Source organism: Lagenorhynchus albirostris, chromosome 3, assembly GCF_949774975.1.
Source record: "Lagenorhynchus albirostris chromosome 3, mLagAlb1.1, whole genome shotgun sequence".
Taxonomy (NCBI): domain Eukaryota; kingdom Metazoa; phylum Chordata; class Mammalia; order Artiodactyla; family Delphinidae; genus Lagenorhynchus; species Lagenorhynchus albirostris.
In genome coordinates this window covers 84,150,136-84,174,364 of record NC_083097.1, presented here as the reverse complement: position 1 = coordinate 84,174,364, position 24,229 = coordinate 84,150,136, and positions in this window count along the sequence as shown.

Here is a 24,229-nt window from a genome sequence, read left to right as displayed (position 1 = left end):
GGTTCTATATTTTCTAAATATATTCCGGTCTGTCTACTGAAGTGGGTACTTCAGGGTACATCCTGACTATAATTTAATCACTTTTGGTAAATGAGTACCACTTTCTGTAAATCTGATCATACTCTGCTCTCTCTGCTCTGAAGGATTTATGCAATCTTTTTATTTGCTGTCAGTTCCTTTTGACAATAAATTTTTGCGCTATAGTCTTACCCTTAAAGTCACAACGATGCTTTGCAGGGTTCTTTGTGGAAGAAAACATAAGCTAAGTCAAATATGTGAATTGGCAGCTCATTATAACAATATAAAACCATAAGCATTTGAAACCTTTTGGCTGACTTCTATGTAGTAACTAATTTCATATGTTGTTATAAATCATACAATTTTTTCAAACGATTGAAGAAATTGCTACTAATTATTCTTTACTTTTTTTGCTGTTAATTTTTTTAAAAATTTCAATATATGCAACGAGATAAAAAATAGAATAAACCTGCATATCTCTATCACATATTGTCAATTTTTTCAATAATGGCCAATCTGACATTTTCTATACCCTCATCCACTTGTCCCATCCAATATTATTTTGAAGGAAATCCTGTACATCATATAATTTAAAAAAATTGCTTTTCTTGTGTAAGGATCCAAATGAAATCCACACATTGTTACTGGTTGATATGTGTTTAATAAGTCTCTCCTTTCTTTAAAGTATATTAATGCTAATTTCTACTGGTGGCTTAACTTTACTAATAAACCTCCTACTTTTTTTTAAAAACCACTTTGTTATGATTGACTTACAAAAAGCTGTATATATTTAATGTATCCAACTTGATGAGTTTGGAGATAAGTATATATCAGTGAAACCATCACCACAATCGATGTCACAAATACATCCATCACCACCAAAAGTTTCCTCCTGGCCTATTTATTTATATTTATTTATTTGTGTGTGTGTGATAACACTTAAGATCTCTTAGCAGATTTTAGCAGATTTTTAGTACAATACTGTTTTAATACAATACAGTACTGTTAACTATAGGCTCTATGCTGTACAGCAGATCTCTTGGATTTATTCATTTTGTATAACTGAAGCTTTGTACCCTTTTACCTTCCTGTTTCCCCCTGCTCCTAGCCCCTGGCAACAACCAATCTACTCTCTGTCTATATGAGTTTGACTACTTTAGATTCCTCATTTAAGTAGTATCATGTTGTATTTTTCCTTCTGTGTCTGGCTTATTTCACTGAGCATAATGTTCTCCAGGTTCATCTACGTTGTTGCAAATAGCAGAATTTCCTGTCATATTTTTAAGGCCAAATAATATTCCACTGTATGTATATACTGCATTTTCTTTATCTCTTCATCAAATGATAGACATTTAGGTAGTTTCTGCCTCTTGGCTATTGTGAACAATGCTGCAATGAACACGGGAGTGCATCTTTTAAGTCTTCTTAAATTTATAGGTTTCCACTCCTCTCGCATGCACATTCTCTCTCTCTTCCTTGCAATTTATTGTTAAAGAAACTAGATTCCTTGTCCTATCCAGTTTCCCACAGCCTGGATTTTGCTGACAGCATCTCTGTGTTTCCTTAACACTTTTCTCTACACTCTGTATTTCATATAAATTGGATCTAGAGGATTAATCAAATTCATGCTTAATATTTTTGGCAAGAATACTCCATAAGTGCTATTGTGAAGTATTCTTTAATAGTATAAATATTCACATTTTGACAGTGGTAGAGTTGTGGTCAAAAGCACGGGCTCTGGAGAACTGAATATGTGGAAACTAATCCTGGTTTTGTCTCGTTGCTGTGGTGAAACCTTGGGCAAATGAATTAATCAATACCTCACTTCCTCCACCTGTGAAATGGGAATAACAAACATACCTGACAAGATTTCTGTCAAGACTAGGTAAATTAATTCAGATTAAGCACTTCAAATAATTCTTGGTACATAGGAAGTATTCAATGTATTTTAGCTATTATTACCAAATAGTTGACTTAATTATAAGGAGGAACATGCAGAAAATATTTGCAACAGTTTTTATCCATATAGCACCTGAACTGACAAGTCTAGGTAGGAATGGCTTTTCAATACCTAATATAAAAGTTGAAATGTGAGCAGACTAAAAGATCCAAATATCACAGGGAAATAGTGATGAAAAGATGCAGCATTTTACTGGTAGGTCAATGACTGAACACCCCACAGGTTACTAGCAATTGAAAGAAATTACTGCTCTCCAGTTCTGTTGTGTCCTTCCATATATATCATTCTTGACTCAACCTCAGAAAATCACCCACAAGCATGATCAATTCACATTTTATTCTTTCTTAAAGATACTTTGACAGCATCAAGCTAAGCAAAATAATTCTCTTAGCTAGGCAGAAGAAATGAACTCATGTCTTGCTATCCAGAGCAATAGTTTGTGGATGAAGTTTTTACTCTTTTAGATATAGGGCATAAATGTTTCACACATTCAATCAGTAGTTTATAGAATTTCTAAGGGAGCAAAATCACTTAATATGCATTTTTTTAAAAATCACAACCTTGAGAATAGCTATTAACTAAAGATTTAGCAAACATTAAGTTATAAAATCCATTAGGTTGGAAAATTATGAAGATTTAAAGTCAGATGAGCAATGGAAAATTTAGGCTAGGTATTTAAGAAAACTGCCTATTAGCAAGAACTATTAGATAATGCAATGGTACTTTTCTTAACCTCCATAAATTCCAAAAGTAAACTGGAAAACATACTGGGAGAAAATGTTCCACTTTTCCCAGAGAATACATGAAATGGTCTTTCCATCTCTTTTTTCTATAAGCTGGTCTGCAAATTAGATGTATAAAATTTACCTATCCAAACTATGAACACGACAAGTCCAATATTAGGCTTAGTCCGAGTTTCACTGGGAAAAAACCTCCATTTCCAGATCCTCAGCCAAAAGATGAATAACACCAATATGGAAATTTGGAGCAAAATCAATTGTTAAAGTCAGATTATGAGATTTTAACTGCCATTCTAAAACTACTTATACAGCCTTTCTATGTTACTTCCACTTGCCAGATCAACACCCAAGAGTCATTCTGACATTTAAAAAAAAAATCCCAGTAACACATCCAACTGCTGATTTACAAAGCAAAAGGCAACCTGTGATTTTGGCTTTAAAACCCCATTTGCCTTAGGGATAGATGGATGAAAGAAATTTTAGCCTACTGTTTAAGGGCTAATATTCCCACATTTCCATATCCCATTTAGGGCAGGCAGATTTTAGCACTTCAGCTTAAGTGCTATCACCTTATATAAGGTGCTTGAGTGGAGCAGGCAGCAAGCAGGAATGGGAAAATAAATGGCAGAGAAGCAAAGAGGCTGCTGCTGCAGGTAGCCTCCTATGCCAACTGCCCAAGGAAAACACTTGTGAAAAGCACACACTTCCTTCCATGAGCAGAGGATGAGAATTTAATAGCAGAAGAGTAAATTGAGTGTCTGTCTTTTTACCTCTTACTAGAATTTCTTTGTTGTCCTTTGCATGGGGAAGGTTAACAGCTTACCCTAATTCTTCACTTCAAGGAACTTTACTGGCTGTCATTTGGTTAAGGGCTAATGGGCCTTCTGGGATTTGATAGCTGAATGCTGAGCTCACTGGAGCAGGCTGCTCACAGAGGGCCTGGAAAAGAATGTTTGAGTTGGAGAGAGGGTGCTGCTCCAACTGCTTTTCCACCTGCAAAAACAGAACCTTTGGGGACAGTAGCACTGCAGTTAACAGGGGATCCCAGGAATGAGAAACGTGTTAAAGTAGCCAGTTCTTCTGTTTTGCCAAGGATTTTCCGACTTTGCTGTTTTTGGCAAAATTTTGAAATATCCCACTTCTCTCATCCTGAGCCTTTTCCTTCCCATTTCTCAGGGATGGTTTTAAGGACTGGGATGACTGGTCCAAACAGAGAGACAGAATTTTAACAGGATGTGAGTCACACTCCTGGGTTCCGCACATACCTCTAACTCTCCACTCAGCGGTGGAGAGTTGCTGGGAGCTTGGAGGGAGGGGCTGCGGGAAGCAGGCGCGAACAGAAATAAAAGGACCAAGTTGCCAGTCACCTGGAACTCCACCCCACACTGGAGAGGGACACTCCTAAACCCCTTGCTGACTAAATCACATGGACAATTTCAAAACATTACAATTCAAAATGCCACAGATTTCACTCAGTGGACTCTCAAAATCAAGTTCATATTTAACTGTTGAACTGAGTACAACATTCCTTATGAGAGCACCTTACGAATTATTTCTTTTCTAAAATTTCCAATGAAAAACCTCAATCATCTGCACAGTCCCAAACCTATCAATTCAAAAAATGTTACCTTTGGGGCTTCCCTGGTGGCGCAGTGGTTGAGAGTCCGCCTACCGATGCAGGGGACACGGGTTTGTGACCCGGTCCGGGAAGATCCCGTATGGCGCGGAGCGGCTGGGCCCGTGAGCCATGGCCGCTGAGCCTGCGCGTCCGGAGCCTGTGCTCCGCAACGGGAGAGGCCACAACAGTGAGAGGTCCGTGTACAGCACACACACACAAAAAAAGTTTCATTTGATTATAAAACATACAATTTAATTTTTTCTTATGCTTTTTAATTTTTTTACTGTAATAAAATATGTAGGACATAAAATATCACCATTTTAACTATTTTTAAGTGTCCAAATCACTGGCATTAATTGAACTCACAACATTGTGCAAACATCATCACTATTTCCAAAACCTTTTCATCACTCCAAAAAAACCTCTGTAAAAAAAAATGTTTTTAAAGAATGGTTTTTGCTATCATGACTGCCATAAGCTGTGGTCAACACAACCTCAAAATAATTAAGATTAGCAGTTACGTATGTATTTTCTAAAAGGAAATGAATTCGCTTAAAATAATTATTGGGAAAGCGTAAAACCATTGCCAACTGATCACTAAACATGTATGATCCATACTGTAGCTTTGATTAATTTCATCTAACTGATCAGGCTTTTTTTTTTTTTTTTTTTTGCGGTACCCGGGCCTCTCACTGTTGTGGCCTCTCCCGTTGCGGAGCACAGGCTCCGGACGCGCAGGCTCAGCGGCCACGGCTCACGGGCCCAGCCGCTCCGCGGCACCTGGGATCCTCCCAGACCGGGGCACGAACTCGTGTCCCCTGCATCGGCAGGTGGACCCTCAACCACTGCGCCACGAGGGAAGCTCTGGGCATTTATGTATAATACAAAATTTAAATGATCAAGATTGATGACCTAGATAATAATACTAATGATTGAAAAAATTGCTTAAATAATAAAAATAAACAAACAAAAGCAGATGTGATGTCAAAGGCTAAAAATGTGAAACCACAAAGATGAGTTAGTAAGGCCAGAAGAATCAAAGCATATTAAAATCTAGAACTCTAATATATTATCTTAGAAAAAAAATCTCCAAATTAATAATTAGAGTTCAAGGCAAATTTAGATGAGATTTTGAGATAGCTTTAGGTAAGGATGCAGAATATAAGTTTAGCAGGCTCATATATAACGTTATCTCAGCCACTGATCAAATAAATTGTCCTGTCTTTCAAAAGGCAAAAGTAAAATATGAAATATAGATTTACCAGTTTTAGGCACAGCTTCTCATTTCAGTCAATTCTTGCTCATTGATTAGTAAATCCAATCAATGGCAATGACAATTTGAGAAGTAAATCCCTCCATCAAATTTTAAATCTTGCACATTGCATCGTTGAAGCTCACCCTTTCCTTTCATCACCATGAATTTCAATGCCAGGTGAGGTAAGTGCATCATTTATTTTAATCCTGTTGAAATGAATGGAAGAACTTAAATAGCAATGCAAGCCTTTTTTCATATAGTGCTGTAATTCGCTTTGAAGTGATAGTACTTTTAGGATTACTATGTATACTTTTTGGTTCTTTGTGACTAGTTGTCCTTTCTTTGTGTACTATATTAAGAAGAATTTACAGCAAGTCTAAGTCACATCTGCCTCCTAATACAAGTCTTAGAGTCTTAAACAAATTTTATGAAAGCAGCCATCCAGATGAAAAACTATTTTGAAGAGAATAAAACTATCATTTTTATGGTTTTCTATTTAATCACTTGTGTTAGAGTGACTATTGATAAAAACAGTCTTGAAAATATTTTCATCTATTACCACATTGCCAGCATTAAAATGAAAGAAGCTTGAAATACTATTGCAGAAGAAATGAATAACTATTTAATTCTTAACTTGATGCTTACTGCGTGAAGCAATGAACTCATCCACCATTTAAAACAATTTTATGAGATGTTCAAAATAGATATTGTCAAAAATATATTTATAAGAGGAAATATGCTAGTTATTTATTTAGAAGATATGGTAAGTAACAATGTAATACAGCTTTCTGAAACTATTCCTAGAAATAGTTACACACAAAACTATATTATGCAATATTTAGATATTAACATGTTGACTTATTTTAGATAAAATTTAACTGTTAATGGTTTCTATTATAAAAATTGTTGAAAAGAAAATGTCAAAAGAAGGAAGTCTTCTAATATGTCACCACCTAAAGATAATCATCCTTAATATTTTAGAATATTTCTTCCCATATTTTACTTCTATAATGTTATTTATTTTTCCTAATTCAAAAATAGTAAATACCAGGTTATGAAAACTTGTAACAATTCACTGACACAACTTAAAATAATAATAGTAATAATAAAAAAAAATAATGTTTTTAAAACTCACATATTTCAACCATCTAATCATTGTAAATAAATTGGCATATGTCCTTTGAGTTCATTTTTGAGTGTTTATTTTTATATATTTTTCTCCAAAAGTATTTTAACATTAATAGTTTTGTTTTCCCCTAATTGAAAAATTACTAAGTGCTTAATGCACAAAAAAAAAAGTGGCTGAGGGAGAGAAAAAAGGAAGTAATAAAATCATCCATCTATAATCTTAGCCAACAGAAATGTACTGATAATTTTATACATAATACTATCAATATACTTTGAATCCTACATACTTCCATTATCCACAAATAGATGCTAATCTTTTTATTATTCTTCTGAATATCTCAAAGCAGTATCTAAGGGTTAACTTAAGGAAGAAAAATCAGAAATATCCTCTGCTATTATCAGGGTAAGCCGTGGTAAATGGTGAGTCTCATTTTTAGCTATCAAGGCCCTCCAGTGTCCTAGTACCCTTTCTGACAAACCATTTCCTACCCTCCCCTTCTACCCATCTCTTGGCAAGTCAGCTCCCTTATTGTCCTTTATTTCCTCTTTGCTGGTTTCACTGATGCTATTCCCTATTCTTGTAATACTGCCTTTGTTGTTGCCATTGATGTGGTTTCGCTGTTACCATGTGTGTGTTTAACAAATCCAGTGTCTCTAGTCTTCCTAGAGGCCTGAGTCAAAGCTTCCCTAAGTGGTATGTCCTTTTCTCCAGCTCTGAGACTATATTGCCTGAAAGATACTCAAGGCAGGGACGCAGACATAGGAAAACAAGAAAGGGACTTAGTTATTAGAATAGGCCAGGCAATGGCAAGAAACAGGGGAAAGGTAAACAATTCCTGGAACCTAACTACCATACAAAATCAGAAAAGGATCCATAATATCGCTGACTTTTGCAGACAGAATAAGCTACTGCTTTTAAGCTTTGGCTGGGAACAGGACTAATTTCTAACTGGGCCTGATGTTTATCTAAGTGATGGCTAAATATTCCCAGCAGTAAAAATGAAATATGCTGGAAGACGGACCCAGGCAAGGCAATACTCCGAACGACTTGAGTGGAATAATGTGATAATTAGGGATGGATCCAGATTTTGTGAGACATGAAGTTTGTATAATTTGTGGGGTTCTCTAAGAAAAAGAATACAAAATTACAAATACAAAGTCAGATATGAAAGTGATCATTGCTTTAGAATGAGAAAAGAAATGCCAACAAAACATTGAAGATGCGGAGATTCATGTATGTCTATATTTTCAGATCTCTTTAGAAAATTTACAAATATAATTACATATGCTTCCTAATGGCAATCTGCCTCCGTTCTCTACCTAGAACATTCTACAACTCGCAGAACTCACAGGGGCCTGTTCAAGTAGAGGGCACTGAAGCTGAAACTCTGTTGCTTCATTCACCTCCGGTTTTAATTGTAAAACTTCAAGCAATAGGAACCAGATGGTGAGATCACTTTAGCAGGCAAGCAGTCCTTTCTAATTTCCTTGAAAGTATACCAAATAGAATTCTCACTGAGTGCTATAAAGGTATAAACAAAGTACAGTACTATGCAAGTACTATGGTTTTGCAGAGGAAGGAGCCTAAATGGAGTCTGAGGGAGAGGTGTGAGGGGCTGGGGAGGTTCCTGGAGCTGGGCCCTTAACAGTGCCTTGGATTTCAACACAGAAGCAGAAAGCATTCAAGACAGGAACAAAAACAAGCATGAGAGAACAGGGCAGCCCAAGGAAAAGCAAGAGTTTCAAGTGGAGTTTGACTTATGATATGTGGGGATTTGGAGAAAGAAAAATGAGTGTAAGCATAGACTGCCTCAGGATGTCAGAGGGTCTTGAGTTCTGTGTGAAGGAGTGTGCGCTGAATTCAGATGGCAATTAGAACAACACAGAATAAGAACGAGGTTTTTCTGTTTGTTTTTTGTAAGGAAAATCTTTAACAATATGCTTAGGTCATCCAGCACAACATCAATGGAGAAACCAGAAAGTTGCCAGAGTTTTATTATTATAACACCTTAGATCGGTAGAGAAAATTTTATATGGGTGAGGGTGGAGATGAGAATACATGTTAAAGAAGAGGAAAATCAATAGGTTTCTTCCCATAGGGAAAAGCCCTCCAAACTCACAATGCATGTAAACTGAAGACATTTGCTAAGGATTAATCTAAGGAGTTAACAGGAGAGTTCTACTCAGAGTAGTTAAGAAGGCAAGTCCCAGAGTTAGGCTTTCTGAAGTTTGAATCTTGGCTCCATCATTTACAGTGAAATTTTAGCTATGTTGCTCCATGCTGTGCCTCAGTTTTACTATAAATAGAATGGAGTTTGTAACATCTACCTCATGTTGCTGTGTTGAGAATTTACAGGTGGTAGGTTAGAAAGCAATTAGCAGCACCTGGTTTAGTTAATGTCAGCTATACTGTTAGCTGCAGTTCTCCTTATTCCTATTTCTGGTTCTAGTGTCACTTGGAATACTGAGACAATGTCCTTTCCTCAATTCAAAATTGGATCACGTAGGTTGAATCCTGTTCTTCTCAATTCAATCTCTAAACCACAGTCAGTGAACTTTCTAAAATTCTAATTTGATCATATCACATCTGCCACAAACTCAGGTCAAAGCCCACATTTCTTACGTGGCCTGGTTTCTATCTTTCCAAGTCATTTTCTATCACTCTCCACCTAACATTTTAAGATCCAGTCCTCCTCAACTCCAGACCATTCAATTTCTGGGCTCCAGGGTTCAGTAGAAGTGGTTACCTTTGTGGTTCCCCTGTAATTCCTCTACCTGGCTAATTTTTCCCCATCTTTTAGCTCTTGGTTTAGTCATCCGTCCCACTGGGATGCCTTACCCAATGTTTGTGCTGGATTTAGCTGCCCTTCCTAGGAGCTCCCAGAGTGTTCCCTTCTTGATCATAGCCTTCAGCACTCAGCATTAACATTTCCTGCTTATAGATCTAGATTTTCCACAATAAATTTCTTGGAGGCAGGGACTAGGATGTTCACTTCTAGAAACCAGCACAGCAGCTAACACAAAAAAGCCTCACTGAATAAATAATTAAGAGTAAGAGTGGTGGTTACCTCTGGGGAGGGGATGAGTATTGACTAGAAAGGAGCAGGAGAAAACCTTCAGGCATCATAGAAATCTATGGTTAACAAGTATATAAATGTGTAAACATTTATTGAGCTGACCTCTTAAAATTTCTGTATTTCTTTTGCTTCACTGAAAATATTTTTTAAAAATGAAAAGAAAAACAGTGCAAAAAAAAGGCAAAACTCATCTATACTATTAGAAGTCAGGATACTGGTTACCCTTGTAGTGAGCTTGTGACTGGAAGGGTACAAGAGTAAGCATCTAGAAAGTAATCTTTTTTTACTTGATGTAAGTCCTAATTACCTCGGTATTTTCTGTTTGTGAAAATCTATCAAGCTGTACACTTATGATATATGCACATTTATGTAGGCATATTATACTTGACAGGTTAAAAGAGTGAGAATGAGTGAATAACAAATGTATATGTACATGTATGTATGTGTGTGTGTGTGTGTGTGTGTGTGTGTGTGTATGGCAGAAGACCTCACTATTTGTGATGAAACAACAAATCAGTTTCTTCAAACTATCCTCCCTAGTCCCACATAAGAATCAGCTGAAATAAAATTGTAAACCCACTTTCTCTTTCTACGATATGGCCCATTTGTGTAGATGAATGTTTATAAGGACAGCCTTGTATTATGTATACCTGGTAATAGTACATTTAACAGTAACTTTTGCACAATAGTGAATTGCAAATCTCTGCAACACAACTCTTTCAGATGTTATTTTTAACGCATGGGCTTTGAGAATAATTAGCTAGAATTACTTTTGGTGTAAAGTGTTTTTTCAATTATTTTCTTTCATAGATTTTCTCAGAGTCACAAAAACCTTTACACATTTTTCTTCCCTCAGATGAACTATTATTTAAAACATGACTTAAATAGCAATGTAATTTAGATGCTTCTACTAAAGATGTTCTTAAAACATTCCTAGGGCTTAAGAACACAAAAAAGAGTTTCACAGACTTCGCCCAATTCCCCGGTAGAGCATTTATGCATGATTTGGACTCTATTTGCTATACCTATGCCAACAGCAGGAATTCTTAATATAGGTGTACATTTAGTAGCTACATTGTGAACAGCATGAATAAAGGAATAAGCATGACCTCAAATCAAAATATCAGCACAATGCCCTTAGCACCCAAAAGTGAGGAGGGAGCCTTCAGCTCCAGGGTCCATGGATGGTCCTCAACAAAATACCAGTTAATTAATTGCAGTCAAGTCTGTGTTGAAGAGCAAACCCATGGATAAACAGGTACCAGACCACAAGGCAGAAGCAAGAAGCTAGGATTCAATCCACCCTACCTTACTCCACATCATTTCAGTGCAGGGGTTCCCAAATCCCGGGCCGCTGACCACGGGCCACACAGCAGGAGGTGAGTGGCAGGCAAGCAAGAGAAGCTTCATCTGCCGCTCCCCATCGCTCTCCATCGCTGGTATTACCACCTGAACCTCCCTCCCCCCCACATCCACCCCCGTGGAAAAATGGTTTTCCACGAAACTGGTCCCTGGTGCCAAAAAGGCTGGGGACCGCTGTTTCAATGAAAAATCTAAACTGTAGTGTTTTTAAAACAGAATAACATTTATCAGAAACCTTTTTATATTATTGTAGAATTCAAAGTGCCAAAAATGCATTTTATTTAACTAGAAAACCTTATCATTATATTTTTCTAAATTCTCTTTTCCATGTATGACTGATTTTCCAAATGCATATTTCAACAACCCAGACAGTACTATGTTTGGAGAGGGGTTTGGGTGCAGCTTTCCTCTTCTGCAGAGGCAAGATCTAGAAATACATCAGTCATTCATGCCAATTTGTGGCAGTTCAAATTGCCAAAGGTATTTGTAAACTTTAGTCACTGTCACAACTCTAAAGGTTACTAAGCAGATCCAACACAGATTAATTACCACAGCATTGCACAAATGTGAGTGGGTATGTGAGTGAATGCATGTGTGTGTGACCTTAACTGTTAAATCTTCTGGTATATCAGCCTTAGGTTCAGCTACATATAACAATAACAACAGCAATAACAATAACAGCACCAACAAAAGATGATGAACAAGATGAACATTTATTCTCATTTAGTAACAGATTTAGGCAGCTCAGGGCTGTTTTGTAGAGTCCTGATAAAGCTTCCATCTTTACTGTTCTGCCTCATTTCACAAAATGGTTGCCTGTGCTCTAGTCATCATGATCACATCCCAGGAAAAATTAAGAGGGAATAAGTATGGAAATCTTATCCCCTTTGAGGATATTTCCTGAAAGTTGCACATAACACTTAGTTTTCATTGGTCAAAATTTATTTATAAGGCCACTACCAATGAGAGGAAAAATCAGTTTTGAGCTGGGCAGCAAGGTAGTCAGCTAAAATTTGGGGTTCTTATTAACAAGAAAATGAGGGGAATTGATATTTAGAGTGTACAGAACTTTTTCTCTTACTTTAAAAACACTAAAACAGATCCCTAGCCTCCTAGGAGAAAAAAAAAAAACCTACTAGATGATTCAATCAAATAATTAAAATGAAAATATTCAGACTGTTATTTACCACAATGTAAAAAAAACCTTAAGTTTTAATTTTAAACTGAATATTTCACTGACTTTCATAAATATAAGTAAAGAAATATTTCCATATATCAGCCACATACAAAACTGTATAATTATATTTTATTAGTGGGGGAGTAGAAGAGGGGGCTGATTAATTTCTTTTAAAAGAGAAAAGTTAACTTAGAAATAATTTCATCCCACTCCTAAATCAGAATTAATGCCCTGAGTTGGGAGTTATGCTGTCATATTTGAGAACCACTAATTTGAACATACTATTTCTGGAAATGATTTCTTTTACTAATTACTAACAGTTTATGAAAAAATCTGCAATTTTATTTTTCCAAGTGTTCCAGTAATCTTAACTCATCAAAATGCTAAAATCTTTTATATCAAAGTTGTCTAAGACTTACTCATGTAAATAGCCTGCCTGTTCCCTGACAGCTGGAACCTCTTAGCACAGATCTGCAGCCCCAGCCCCACCCTAAGCACTGGGACTCATCTGCTCTAAGCTGGAATCCAGAGCTCACTGTCCAACTTGCAGCTCTACTCTGACTTGGCAACCAGGCTTTGGTAGCAGAGCCTCTGCACTTTGCACACTGCCAGGCTTTTCTTATATCAGCCTCTCCAAGAATCCTTCCACAGCATACCAGACAGTGCCTGTCAAGACTGTGAATAAAACTTCCAGTAATAGGAATCCACTACCTCATAAAGTATACCATTTGTTTGAACACCCATTCATGTAAATATTCAGTAAACCAACATTGAAAGCTGACTACAAATCAGGCATGCTGCAAGACACTGGTAATAAAAAGAACAAAGGCAAAGTTACCTGCCCTCTAGTAGGAGAGACAGTTGTTAAGGTTAAAATGATCTTCCTAACAAAGAATGAGATTTGGTCTCCTAGGAATTTTCATCCATTGTTCTTAAGTCTGAACTATAAAGTCAAATGGAATAGATTCCATTCAGACTTCCACAAATCCACCCTCCAATCTGGAACATTTCGAATAGTAGTATATTTCCTTTAACTTCCATCCCCAAACCCTCATTGCACTCCCTGTGTCCTACAAATAAACTTTATTCAATATCATACACACATTCTTTTCTCCTCCAAGCTCTTAAAACCCTGTAACTCTTAGTGTAACTCTTTAATGAAAGGGTTTTTAGTTTCTTCACTCTCTTTTGGGATAAATTCCACTTTGAAAATATTCTTCTTAAAATGCAGCATTGAGAAATGAATACACTAATAGAAAACACCCTAGTATGTCTTAATTCTATTTAACAAAACTTAGTTATTTCATCGAGAATAGCATGTCATAATTCGTGGCTGAAAAACAAAGCTGCAAACAAATTTAAGGACGTTTTCAGATCACTTTTGAGTTGATGGTGATTTTAAGTTCTCAAAGTTCTGGTTCTCTTATCCTTGGAGCCTTCCTTTAGTTGGTTCCCTCTATGATGCAGACTGGCATCATGGTTACTCTGGTGTCAGAACTGGGTACACACACTGTTCCTCACTTACTCGCTACATGAACTTGAGAAAATTTAAGATTCTGAACCTCAGTTATTGTAAAATCATGAAAATAAGGTTACTTTCTCCTTAAGATTTGTGAAAGTGATATCAGCCAGTATATATAAAGAACATTGACTTTAACAGATTAAGGACTTGACGTATGTGAAAGACCAGAACATTGACTTTAACAGATTAAGGACTTGACGTATGTGAAAGACCAGAATTAACTGTAACTTTCCTAGTTGTGAGGGATTCACATGTAGCTTAGAAATCAGTCACCAAAAATAGACACTAAGTAATCTTAAAGTTATCTAGTATAGCCCTGTCATTCAATTTAAGTCTTTCATTAACCACTCAATATGTGTTACGTATTGTGCAAAATTTGGTGATCCAAAAATGAATTAAGTTGTCTTAACCTCAAGAAGCCCAATGTGGGACTTGCCTGGAGGTCCAGCGGTTAAGACTTCGCCTTCCAATGCAGGTGGTGGGGGTTCGATCCCTGGTCAGGGAGCTAAGATCCCACCTGCCTCACGGCCAAAAAACCAAAACATAATACAGAAGCAATATTGTAACAAATTCAATAAAGACTTTAAAAATGGTCCACATTAAAAAAAAAAAAAAAACTCTGGAAAAAAAAAGAAGCCCAATTTTTAGTGGGAAAGCTGACATGTATAGAAACAGTTATTCCACTACCACACAGATAGGGCTTGACAGGGCAATACTCCTGCCATCCCATTGTACCACATTCCATTCTAGAACATAATGCTCCTCAAAGCATGCAGTGATCACTCAATAAATGTTGATTAATGTTCTATACTCAAATATTTCAGAAGAATAGTAATGCTGACCTGCTCACAAAATTCTTTGGTTTGTATCTTTATAAATTAACTTCTTTTCATCTTGGAGTAGATTTACACACACTGGTATTTCCTATTTCTTGGGATTTAAGGGATGGTGAAAGACACCGCTACCATCTCCCAGAAGAAATATCTAGGAGGTTGATGACATGAAGTTTAATATGTATTTATGTAATATTATGCAAACTTTTAAAAGTATCTGGGGTGGAAAAAATGCTTTGAAAGATACACACCAAAATATTAAAAAATGAATATCTCTGGGTGGTAAGACCATGAGAGATTTTGTTAATATCCTTACACTTTTAAATGTTTCAAATTCTTCTTAACAAGTGTGTGTATAAAAGATATATACATATATATACAAGGAACTCTAATAGGAGAAACGAAACAGATGAGGGAAGGGGGACCAGGAATACGGATGATAAGAAATTAAGAGGCAGTATAAGGGTCCTAGGTATTTGAGGGTTACAAGTTGAAGAATAAGATCAACAGTAGAAGGAATTAGAATAATATAAAATGTAGTTTTACTACTATTATAGTATCTAGTTCCATTTATATTTTGGCAAGTCATATCTCCCATTTTGTTACTGAGAAAGTCCATTGGCCAATGTAATGACTGAAGTATCCAAATAATGATTTTAGCCTACCTGCCCCAAAATATGGGAATTAAACTTGTTGCAATTTTTTACAAAATATGTGTGGATTGTCCTTAAATGTACTAGTTTCACAACAGAAAAAAGTAAATTAATCTGTGAACTATACAAACAGAGCCTTGATTTACTAATGAAGTAATGCATTTTCTAAATCCAAGACCCTTGTTTTTAAATATAAGAATCAGAAAAAAAGAAAAAAAAAAAAGGGCTTCCCTGGTGGCGCAGTGGATGAGAGTCCACCTGCCGATGCAGGGGACACCGGTGCGTGCCCCGGTCCGGAAGATCCCACGTGCCGCGGAGCAGCTGGGTCCGTGAGCCATGGCCGCTGAGCCTGCGCATCCAGAGCCTGTGCTCCGCAACGGGAGAGGCCACAACAATGAGAGGCCCACGTACCGCAAAAAAAAAAAAAAAAAAAAAAAGAAAGAAAGAATCAGGATAAATACTTGTAGAATTAATGAACCAAATTAATCTTTTTTTATTGCAGTTGTTACCTTAAATCCTTCTCTCCAAAGAAAAATTCAATAGATGATAGATAGATAATTGGCAGAACTATATCACTTTAAAGTATTCTTTGATTTCCCCTAATGGATGCAAAGTTCCTTCCTCTGAATTCTCAAATCAGTATTTTAATCATGTAACTTTCACATTCTCTTCTGTAGTACAGATATTTACTTAGACATTTTATTATACTTCTCGGACTGTTAGTTCAGTGAGTTCATTATTTGTGATTTACTCATTTTATAACCCTTAAGAGCAGAATTAAATTATTTTTAAGACTGGCATTATAAAAATATAATAAATAAAAGTGTTCCGCCAAATATTCTGAAAATATTTTGTGGACTCAATCAACATTTATTACTTCAATAAAAAAATATTTTGCACTTTGTGAAACTAGATTGTGGAAACCAGCCAAACACATTTCAAAGCTACTTCTCATATGAGTGGCTGTCAATCTTTTATCTATTCTCAATCTTTCCTTATGATTATTATGCCTTTTATCCCTGCGCAATTGATTTCTTTTATCATCCCTCTGCACATTCAGGATGGGGGCGAGGAGAAGCTTCATGGAGAGGGTCTCCTTTTGCTGAACATTCACCACACTGATAAGTTCTACACTGAAGACTCTTTCTTAGATTTTGTTCAGTTGTAGTTTTCTTTTTAATAATGATACAGCCAATCCATCAAAATAATGTTACACCAAATCTGATTTCATATATTTTTTTTTCTGCTTAAGTAGAAAACTCTCAAGTTGCTTAGTGAAGTGCTAAATGCTTTATATTGACAGACTACCGCTGTTCAGCAATCTATATTTGCAGCCTGCCAAAACGAAAGCCGTGGTTGGATCTTCTTTGTTGTTCACAGTATTTTAAATTACAAATGATGTTGATTTTAATCATCTTTGCTCAATTCACTCACAAAGCTGGGTGCTGCACAAGTCAGCTCTCAGATTCAATATAAAATACTTTTTATTGGGCTTAGCACTTGCATAGCACTTTATACCTTCAAAATACTTTGTAAACATTAACTAGTCAAGCCTCACCAAGATAGAAAAAAGAAAAAAGAACTTGATGTACTGATAGGTATGTGTAAAACAGGTCTTAGGAAAAGAGCTTTCCTATAGATTAAATTTGAAGTCAAGATGTTTATCTAGCTGTTTATTTTCAGTCAATAGAGTATATAGAGTATATTTCAGGATGTAATGGTCAGTTCTTCACTTCCCATTGTAACAAAGCACATAATTTCAATTTTAGTAATCATGTGAATTACAGAAGTATTAATATTGTTAACGACCAACAGAATTTATGCCACATGAGGAAGTCTTCACATATTGATCGCTGTTTTGCACACTATACACTGCAAATGTTTTGTTGTAAGTCGATAAGACTCAACTAGTCTCAGAGAAGTGAAATATACAAGTTACTGCTTCTCCTTCCTCTCCTATATGTAGCAGCTACTTCACTTGGTAGAGATACAGGTAAGACTAACTTGGTCCAAATATAAATGAGTCCCCAAGTTGACATTAAATATATGAAAATCTATAGTACAGCAGGAGTCAAACTAATATTTATTTAAGGAGTACACTATAAATTTATTTCCTTGTTTTCTAAGTAAAATATAACTTCTGTCTTCATTGGCTCTGCTTTTCTCCCATTCTTCCTTTAAGATTCTCTCATTTTAACCTATGCTTTTAAAGGGAAAAGTCTGTATATTCCTCTTGGAAAATGATACAATTACTCTGATCATAAAAAAGACTCAATGAACAGCCTAAGAAGTTATTAATATTATATACTGTATTGAATGTTGATTAAGGATTTTTTAATCACACCATGATACAAAGGGAAGCATTTGTCACTATTGCTTTTTATAGATTTGTAAACTGAAAACAGAAAGAAAAGGATCATATTAAGAAAAAACTTTAAGGCCAAGAGTGATAGATGATTTGATATCCATTTAAGCTATGACCATAGCTCAGAAACTGAAAGTTGTACTTGAAATTAGGTTAAAGAAGGCCTGCACTATATTTTCAACAATTAAACAATCAAATGAAACATACTATAGTCTCAATTAAAAGCTAAATGCCTAAAACTTTCGATTTCAATTAGGAAATACTGCAAATTTACTGATTTATTGAGAATCACATTTCTAAATTCTTTGACAATTTTTCATCCAGGATGGACAAGTTAGAGACTGAAACTTAAAATAAACTAGTGAAACTAGTGAAACTAGAGAATTTCAATTTAAAAGCAATAGATAAACTAAATTGATCTTATGATCTTCAATCTCCTTTCTTCTATGTAAGAACCATAAGATTTACTTCTGATAAACCGATGGAAATATGCACATCCATCAAAGTTTGACATAATTAGGACAATCTTTAAAAATGCAAAGCAAATCTCTTAATTATATGATAATGTAGCAGATTTTTTATAATGAATTTTATATCTAATTGACACTTTCATATCATTAGCAACATCTTAATCTTGTTCAGGTACCATTGCAAAAACATTGATTTCAAAGGTGGGGTTTTTGATCAGGCAAAGATTCAGGAGACTGATGTTCCAACTCTAAAAAAGGAGATCTAAAAAAATTTTAATATTACAATTCAAGAGAAGAACATTAGCATCCTGCAAACTAATGTGTTTCGATGAATTCATTATATGACCTCTAAAGGCAAATATTTAGAAGTCCCTTTAAACAATATTTCATGTATACATTTCAATTCCTAAAAACTATTTTCATCTTCCCCTCCAGAAAGTCAACCCATATCATATGCCAACTCTTTACCGTGTACTCCAGAAAAAGATTAAACAGGTCTGGTAGTAAATTTAGAAATAAGAAGAAAACAAATGACCACGTAGGATGTGGTTCCTGTAGCCCCAAGAAGGACTCTCTGCCTAAAAAGTAAATAAATAAGATACACTTCCCCTGTTCTCAAGTGCCTGAAATTCTATAATTTGAGAGTTCTGGATTAACTATTTGATTAAGTAAACATTCTCAGGAAAAAACAAAAAATGCTTTAAGCTGTAAAATTCTTAAGCAACCAAACAGCATCATTTACTTGACAAATTCTGTCTGGTATCAGCCTAGTGATTATTTAGACTATATATAAAAATTGACTACTAATGAAGGCTGTGTACTGAGAGCCTGGCCACGTCTCATACAACTGGTTATAGTTACTGCATGACTTCTATTTTATAGTTTCCACGTATACCTTGATGGAAGATTGGCTTTGACATAATAAAATGTGAAACAGCAGGAAAATATAAGGCAAAGAAGTAAACTATTTTAACAACTCACTCTCAGGAAAATTTTCCTCACATTAAACCTAAATCTCTTCATTAACGGCTAAGTACATTTAAGGCCATTCTCAGTTGTTCTAGAGTTTGACTGATTTCCTTTTTCTTAAGCTTAGGACTTTATATTTTCAAAGTGCTTTCCAACAACATTTATTAATTTTTCCTCACAATATGCCTGAAGTTTAATACTTTTCTTCCATTTTTTTAAACAGATCCTGATACTGAAGCACAGAGATATTAAGAGGTATGTTCAAGGTTACACAGCAAATTAAAAACCAAGCAGGGGATGGGCTACAGAGCACCTGAGTTTCCAGACTGCTGCTTCGCCAACTGATCCATCGGGACTCTGTTGGTACAATGAATTAAGCAAGAGAAAGAAAGTTAAACTAGAAAATAAGATAATGGAAAAAAAATTAATATTGCAGTTTCTTTTTGCACAGATAGATTATAAATACCCCATGATGTAATATTTGCCGTCAAGCTTCTAGGTACCTTTACAGACTGATTAATCTACTCCTGTCTATCTTTGTACTTTTGCACTCATTTATATCAGGACATAAAACATTAAGAAGTAGGTCCTATATCTGATGGTTGAAATGAGCATGTTCTGTTGCCTAATCTCTGAGGGCCTGAAATGTGGAATTTTTCAGAGGAATGTTTGAGCTCCTATGCTCAACTTCTTTTTCCTGGCTCTGTCCTTCCCATTAATCCTTAAGATGGACATCAGGGAAAGAGAAAAAAGATTAAAGACTTGAAATTTGAGTTCTGAAGGTTAGAGCAATGAATTTGGAGATCAAGAGCTCTTGAACTTGCACCTAAATACTAATCTGGAATGGAAGTTTTGGGATAGGAAATATTATGAGATAGTAAAATAAGAAACAGAGATCTCAGTAACTCCCACATAAAGATGGAAGAGATTATAGCTGAAAACTCCCCTAACATGGGAAAGGAAACAGTCACCCAAGTCCAGGAAGCACAGAGAGTTCCATACAGGATAAAGCCAAGAAGGAACATGCTGAGACACACATTCAACAAACTGATAAAAGTTAAATGCAAAGAAAAAATATGAAAAGCAACAAGGGAAAAGCAACAAATAACATATAAGGGAATCCCCATAAGGTTATCAGCTGATTTTTCAGAAGAAACTTTGCAGGCCAGAAGAGAGTGGCACGATATATTTAACATGATGAAAGGGAAGAACCTACAACCAAGAATACTCTACACAGCAAGGCTCTCATTCAGATTCCACAATGGAGAAATCAAAAGCTTTACAGAGAAGCAAAAGCTAAGAGAATTCAGCATCACCAAACCAGCCTTACAACAAATGCTAAAGGGACTTCTCTAGGTGGGAAAAAAAAAAAAAAAAAGAGACCACAACTAGAAACAAGAAAATCACAAATGGAAAAGCTCACCAGTACAGGCAAACATAAAGTAAAGGTAGGAAATCATCCACACACAAATATGATATCAAAACCAGCAACCACGAGAAGAGGAGAGTACAAATGCAGGAAATGGGAACTGCACTTGAAATTAAGAGACCAGCAACTTATAACAACCTCGTACATATATAGAGCGCAATATCAAAACCACATGGGAGCTGCAAACCAAAAATCTACAATAGATACACATACAAAAAAGAAACACAATCCTAACACAACACTAAAGATAGTCATCAAACTACAAGATAAGAGAAAAAAATAAGGGGAGAAAGAAGATCGACAAAAACAAATCCAGAACAATTAAGAAAATGGCAATAGGAACATACATATCAATAATTACCTTAAATGTAAGTGGATTAAACGGCTCCAACCAAAAGACATAGACTGGCTGAATGGATACAAAAACAAGACCCATATATATATATATGCTTTCTACAAGAGACCCACTTCAGACCTAGGGACACATAACAGACTGAAAGTGAGGGGATACAAAAAGAAATTCCATGCAAATGGAAATCAAAAGAAAGCTGGAGTAGCAATACTCATATCAGAAAAAACAGACTTTAAAATAAAGACTGTTACAAGAGACAAGGAAGGACACTACATAATGATCAAGGGATCAATCCAAGAAAAAGATATAACAATTGTAAATATATATGCACCCAGCAGAGAAGCACCTCAATATATAAGTTAAATGCTAACAGCCATAAAAGGAGAAATTGACAGCAACACAGTAATAGTGGGGGACTTTAGCACCCCACTTACACCAATGGACAGATCAACCAGACAGAAAATCAATAAGGAAACACAAGCCTTAAATGACACATCAGACCAGATGGATTTAAATGATATTTATAGGCATTCCATCCAACACCAGCAGATTACACTTTCTTCTCAAGTGCACATGGAACATTCTCCAGGATAGATCACATCTTGGGCCACAAATCAAGCCTTGGTAAATTTAAGAATATTGAAATCATACCAAGCATCTTTTCTGACCACAATGCTATAAAACTAGAAATCAATTACAGGGAAAAAAAACCCTAAAAAACACAAACACGTGGAGGCTAAACAATATGCTACTAAATAACCAAGAGATTACTGAAGAAATCAAAGAGGAAATCAAAAAATAACTAGAGACAAATGCCAACGAAAACACGATGATCCAAAACCTAAGCAACACAACAAAAGCAGTTCTAAGAGGGAAGTTTATAGCAGTACAATCTTACCTCAGGAAACAAGAAAAATCTCAAGTAAACAGCCTAACCTTACACCTAAAGCCACTAGAGAAAGAAGAACAAACAAAACCAAAGTTAGTAGAAGGAAAGAAATCATAAAGATCATAGCCAAAATAAATGAAATAGAGACAAAGAAAACAATAGAAAAGATCAGTGAAACTAAAACCTGTTCTTTGAAAGGATAAACAAAATTGATAAACTTTACTAGACTCATCAGGAAAAAAAGGGAGAGGGCTCAAATCAATAAAATTAGCAATGAAAAAGGAGAAATTACAATAGACACCACAGAAATACGAAGAATCATAAAAGACTTCTACAAGCAACTATATACCAATAAAATGGACAGCCTGGAAGAAGTGGACAAATTCTTAGAAAGGAACAATTTTCCAAGACTGAACCAGGAAGAAATAGAAAATATGAACAGACCAATCACAAGTAATGAAATTGAAAATGTGATTAAAAATCTTCCAACAAGGGCTTCCTGGGTGGCACAGTGGTTGAGAATCCGCCTGGTTGAGAATCCCCAATGCAGGGGACATGGGTTCAATCCCTGGTCCGGGAAGTTCCCACATGTCATGAAGCAACTAAGCCCATGCGCCACAACTACTGAGCCTGTGCTCTAGGGCCCACAAGCCACAACTACTGAGCCTGTGTGCTGCAACTACTGAAGCCCACGCACCTAGAGCCAGTGCTCTGCAACAAGAGAAGCCATCACAATGAGAAGGCCGCGCACCGCAATGAAGAGTAGCCCCCACTCACTGCAACTAGAGAAAGTTCGCGTGCAGCAACGAAGACCCAGTGCAGCCAAAAATAAATATATTTTTATATATATATATATATCTCCCAACAAACAAAGTCCAGGACCAGATGGCTTCACAGGAGAATTCTATCAAACATTTAGAGAACAGCTAACACCCATCCTTCTCAAACTCTTCAAAAATTGCAGAGGAAGGAACACTCCCAAACTCATTCTATGAGGTCACCATCACCCTGATACCAAAACCAGACAAAGATATCACAAAAAAAGAAATTACAAGCCAATATCACTGATGAACATAGATGTAAAAATCCTCAACAAAATACTAGAAAACCAAATCCAACAATACATTAAAAGGATCAAACACCATGATCAAGTGGGATTTATCCCAGGGATGCAAGGATTCTTCAATACCCACGAATCAATCAATGTGATACATCACATTAACAAACTGAAGAATAAAAACCATAAGATTATCTCAATAGATGCAGAAAAAACTTTTGACAAAATTCAACACCAATTTATGATAAAAACTTTCCAGAAAGTGGGCATGGAGGGAACCTACCTCAACATAACAAAGGCCATATTCGACAAACCCACAGCTAACATCATTCTCAACAGTGAAAAACTGAAAGCATTTCCTCTAAGATCAGGAAAAAGATAAAGATGTCCACTCTCACCACTTTTATTCAGTATAGTTTTGGAATTTCTAGACATGGCAATCAGAGAAGGAAAAGAAATAAAAGGAATCCAAATTCAAGTTGAGAGTTCAAAGATGAGTAAGAGTTAGCCAGACAGAAGAGACTGGGGAGAAGAGCTTTCAGGCACGGGAAGTAGTAACACATGAAGAGCCCAAGGTAGTAAAGGGCTGAAGACACTGAAGGAACCACAAAAGGTCAATAAAGTTGCAGAATGAGACAAAGAGACACCAAGTGAAGTTTGAGATGTAGGCAGGGACCAGAGCATGCCAGGCCTTGAAGGTACAGGTGAGTATTTCCCCCCCTTTATTCCAATTGCCACAAGAAGACTTAATATGTTTTAAGAGAAAACTTTGCATTTTTTAAAGATCACCCAGGCCTCTGCATGTATTTACCTGTTATCCATATTCTTTCCATGTCTACTTGAAGGTATTTTAGCTCTTTTTATATATAAATCTTCCTTCATGAAGAAGATGCGGCTGTTGGGAAAGTCAAGTAATTGAATGATGTCAATTTCCTTGAGTTCCCATAAGTTACTGTAAATTTAGCTTCCAACTGAAATAAACCAACTGGTATGCTTGTGAAACTCAAAATTATGCTATCATCAGCTAAGCTGAATGAAAAGAAATTAGAAATGGAAGTAATAGGCAGCCATTTTAAAATGGTATCATTTATAGAAAAATCATTATATGGGACAATGAAAAAGGAGATTTATTTGAGTACACATTTTTAAAACACAGTTCAACAAAAGCAAAACTCCAGCAAAAGTACAAAATAACCCTTTTAAACAGTTAAAAGACTACACTCAGAACATGAGATTAAAATCTAAATAATAAACCATGAGATAAAATTCAGAAATATAAAGCTTAGTTAGTATCCAATTGATAGTCAAACCTATTAAAATACTAAGACTAATAAGATACTACTTTAAATAACTTA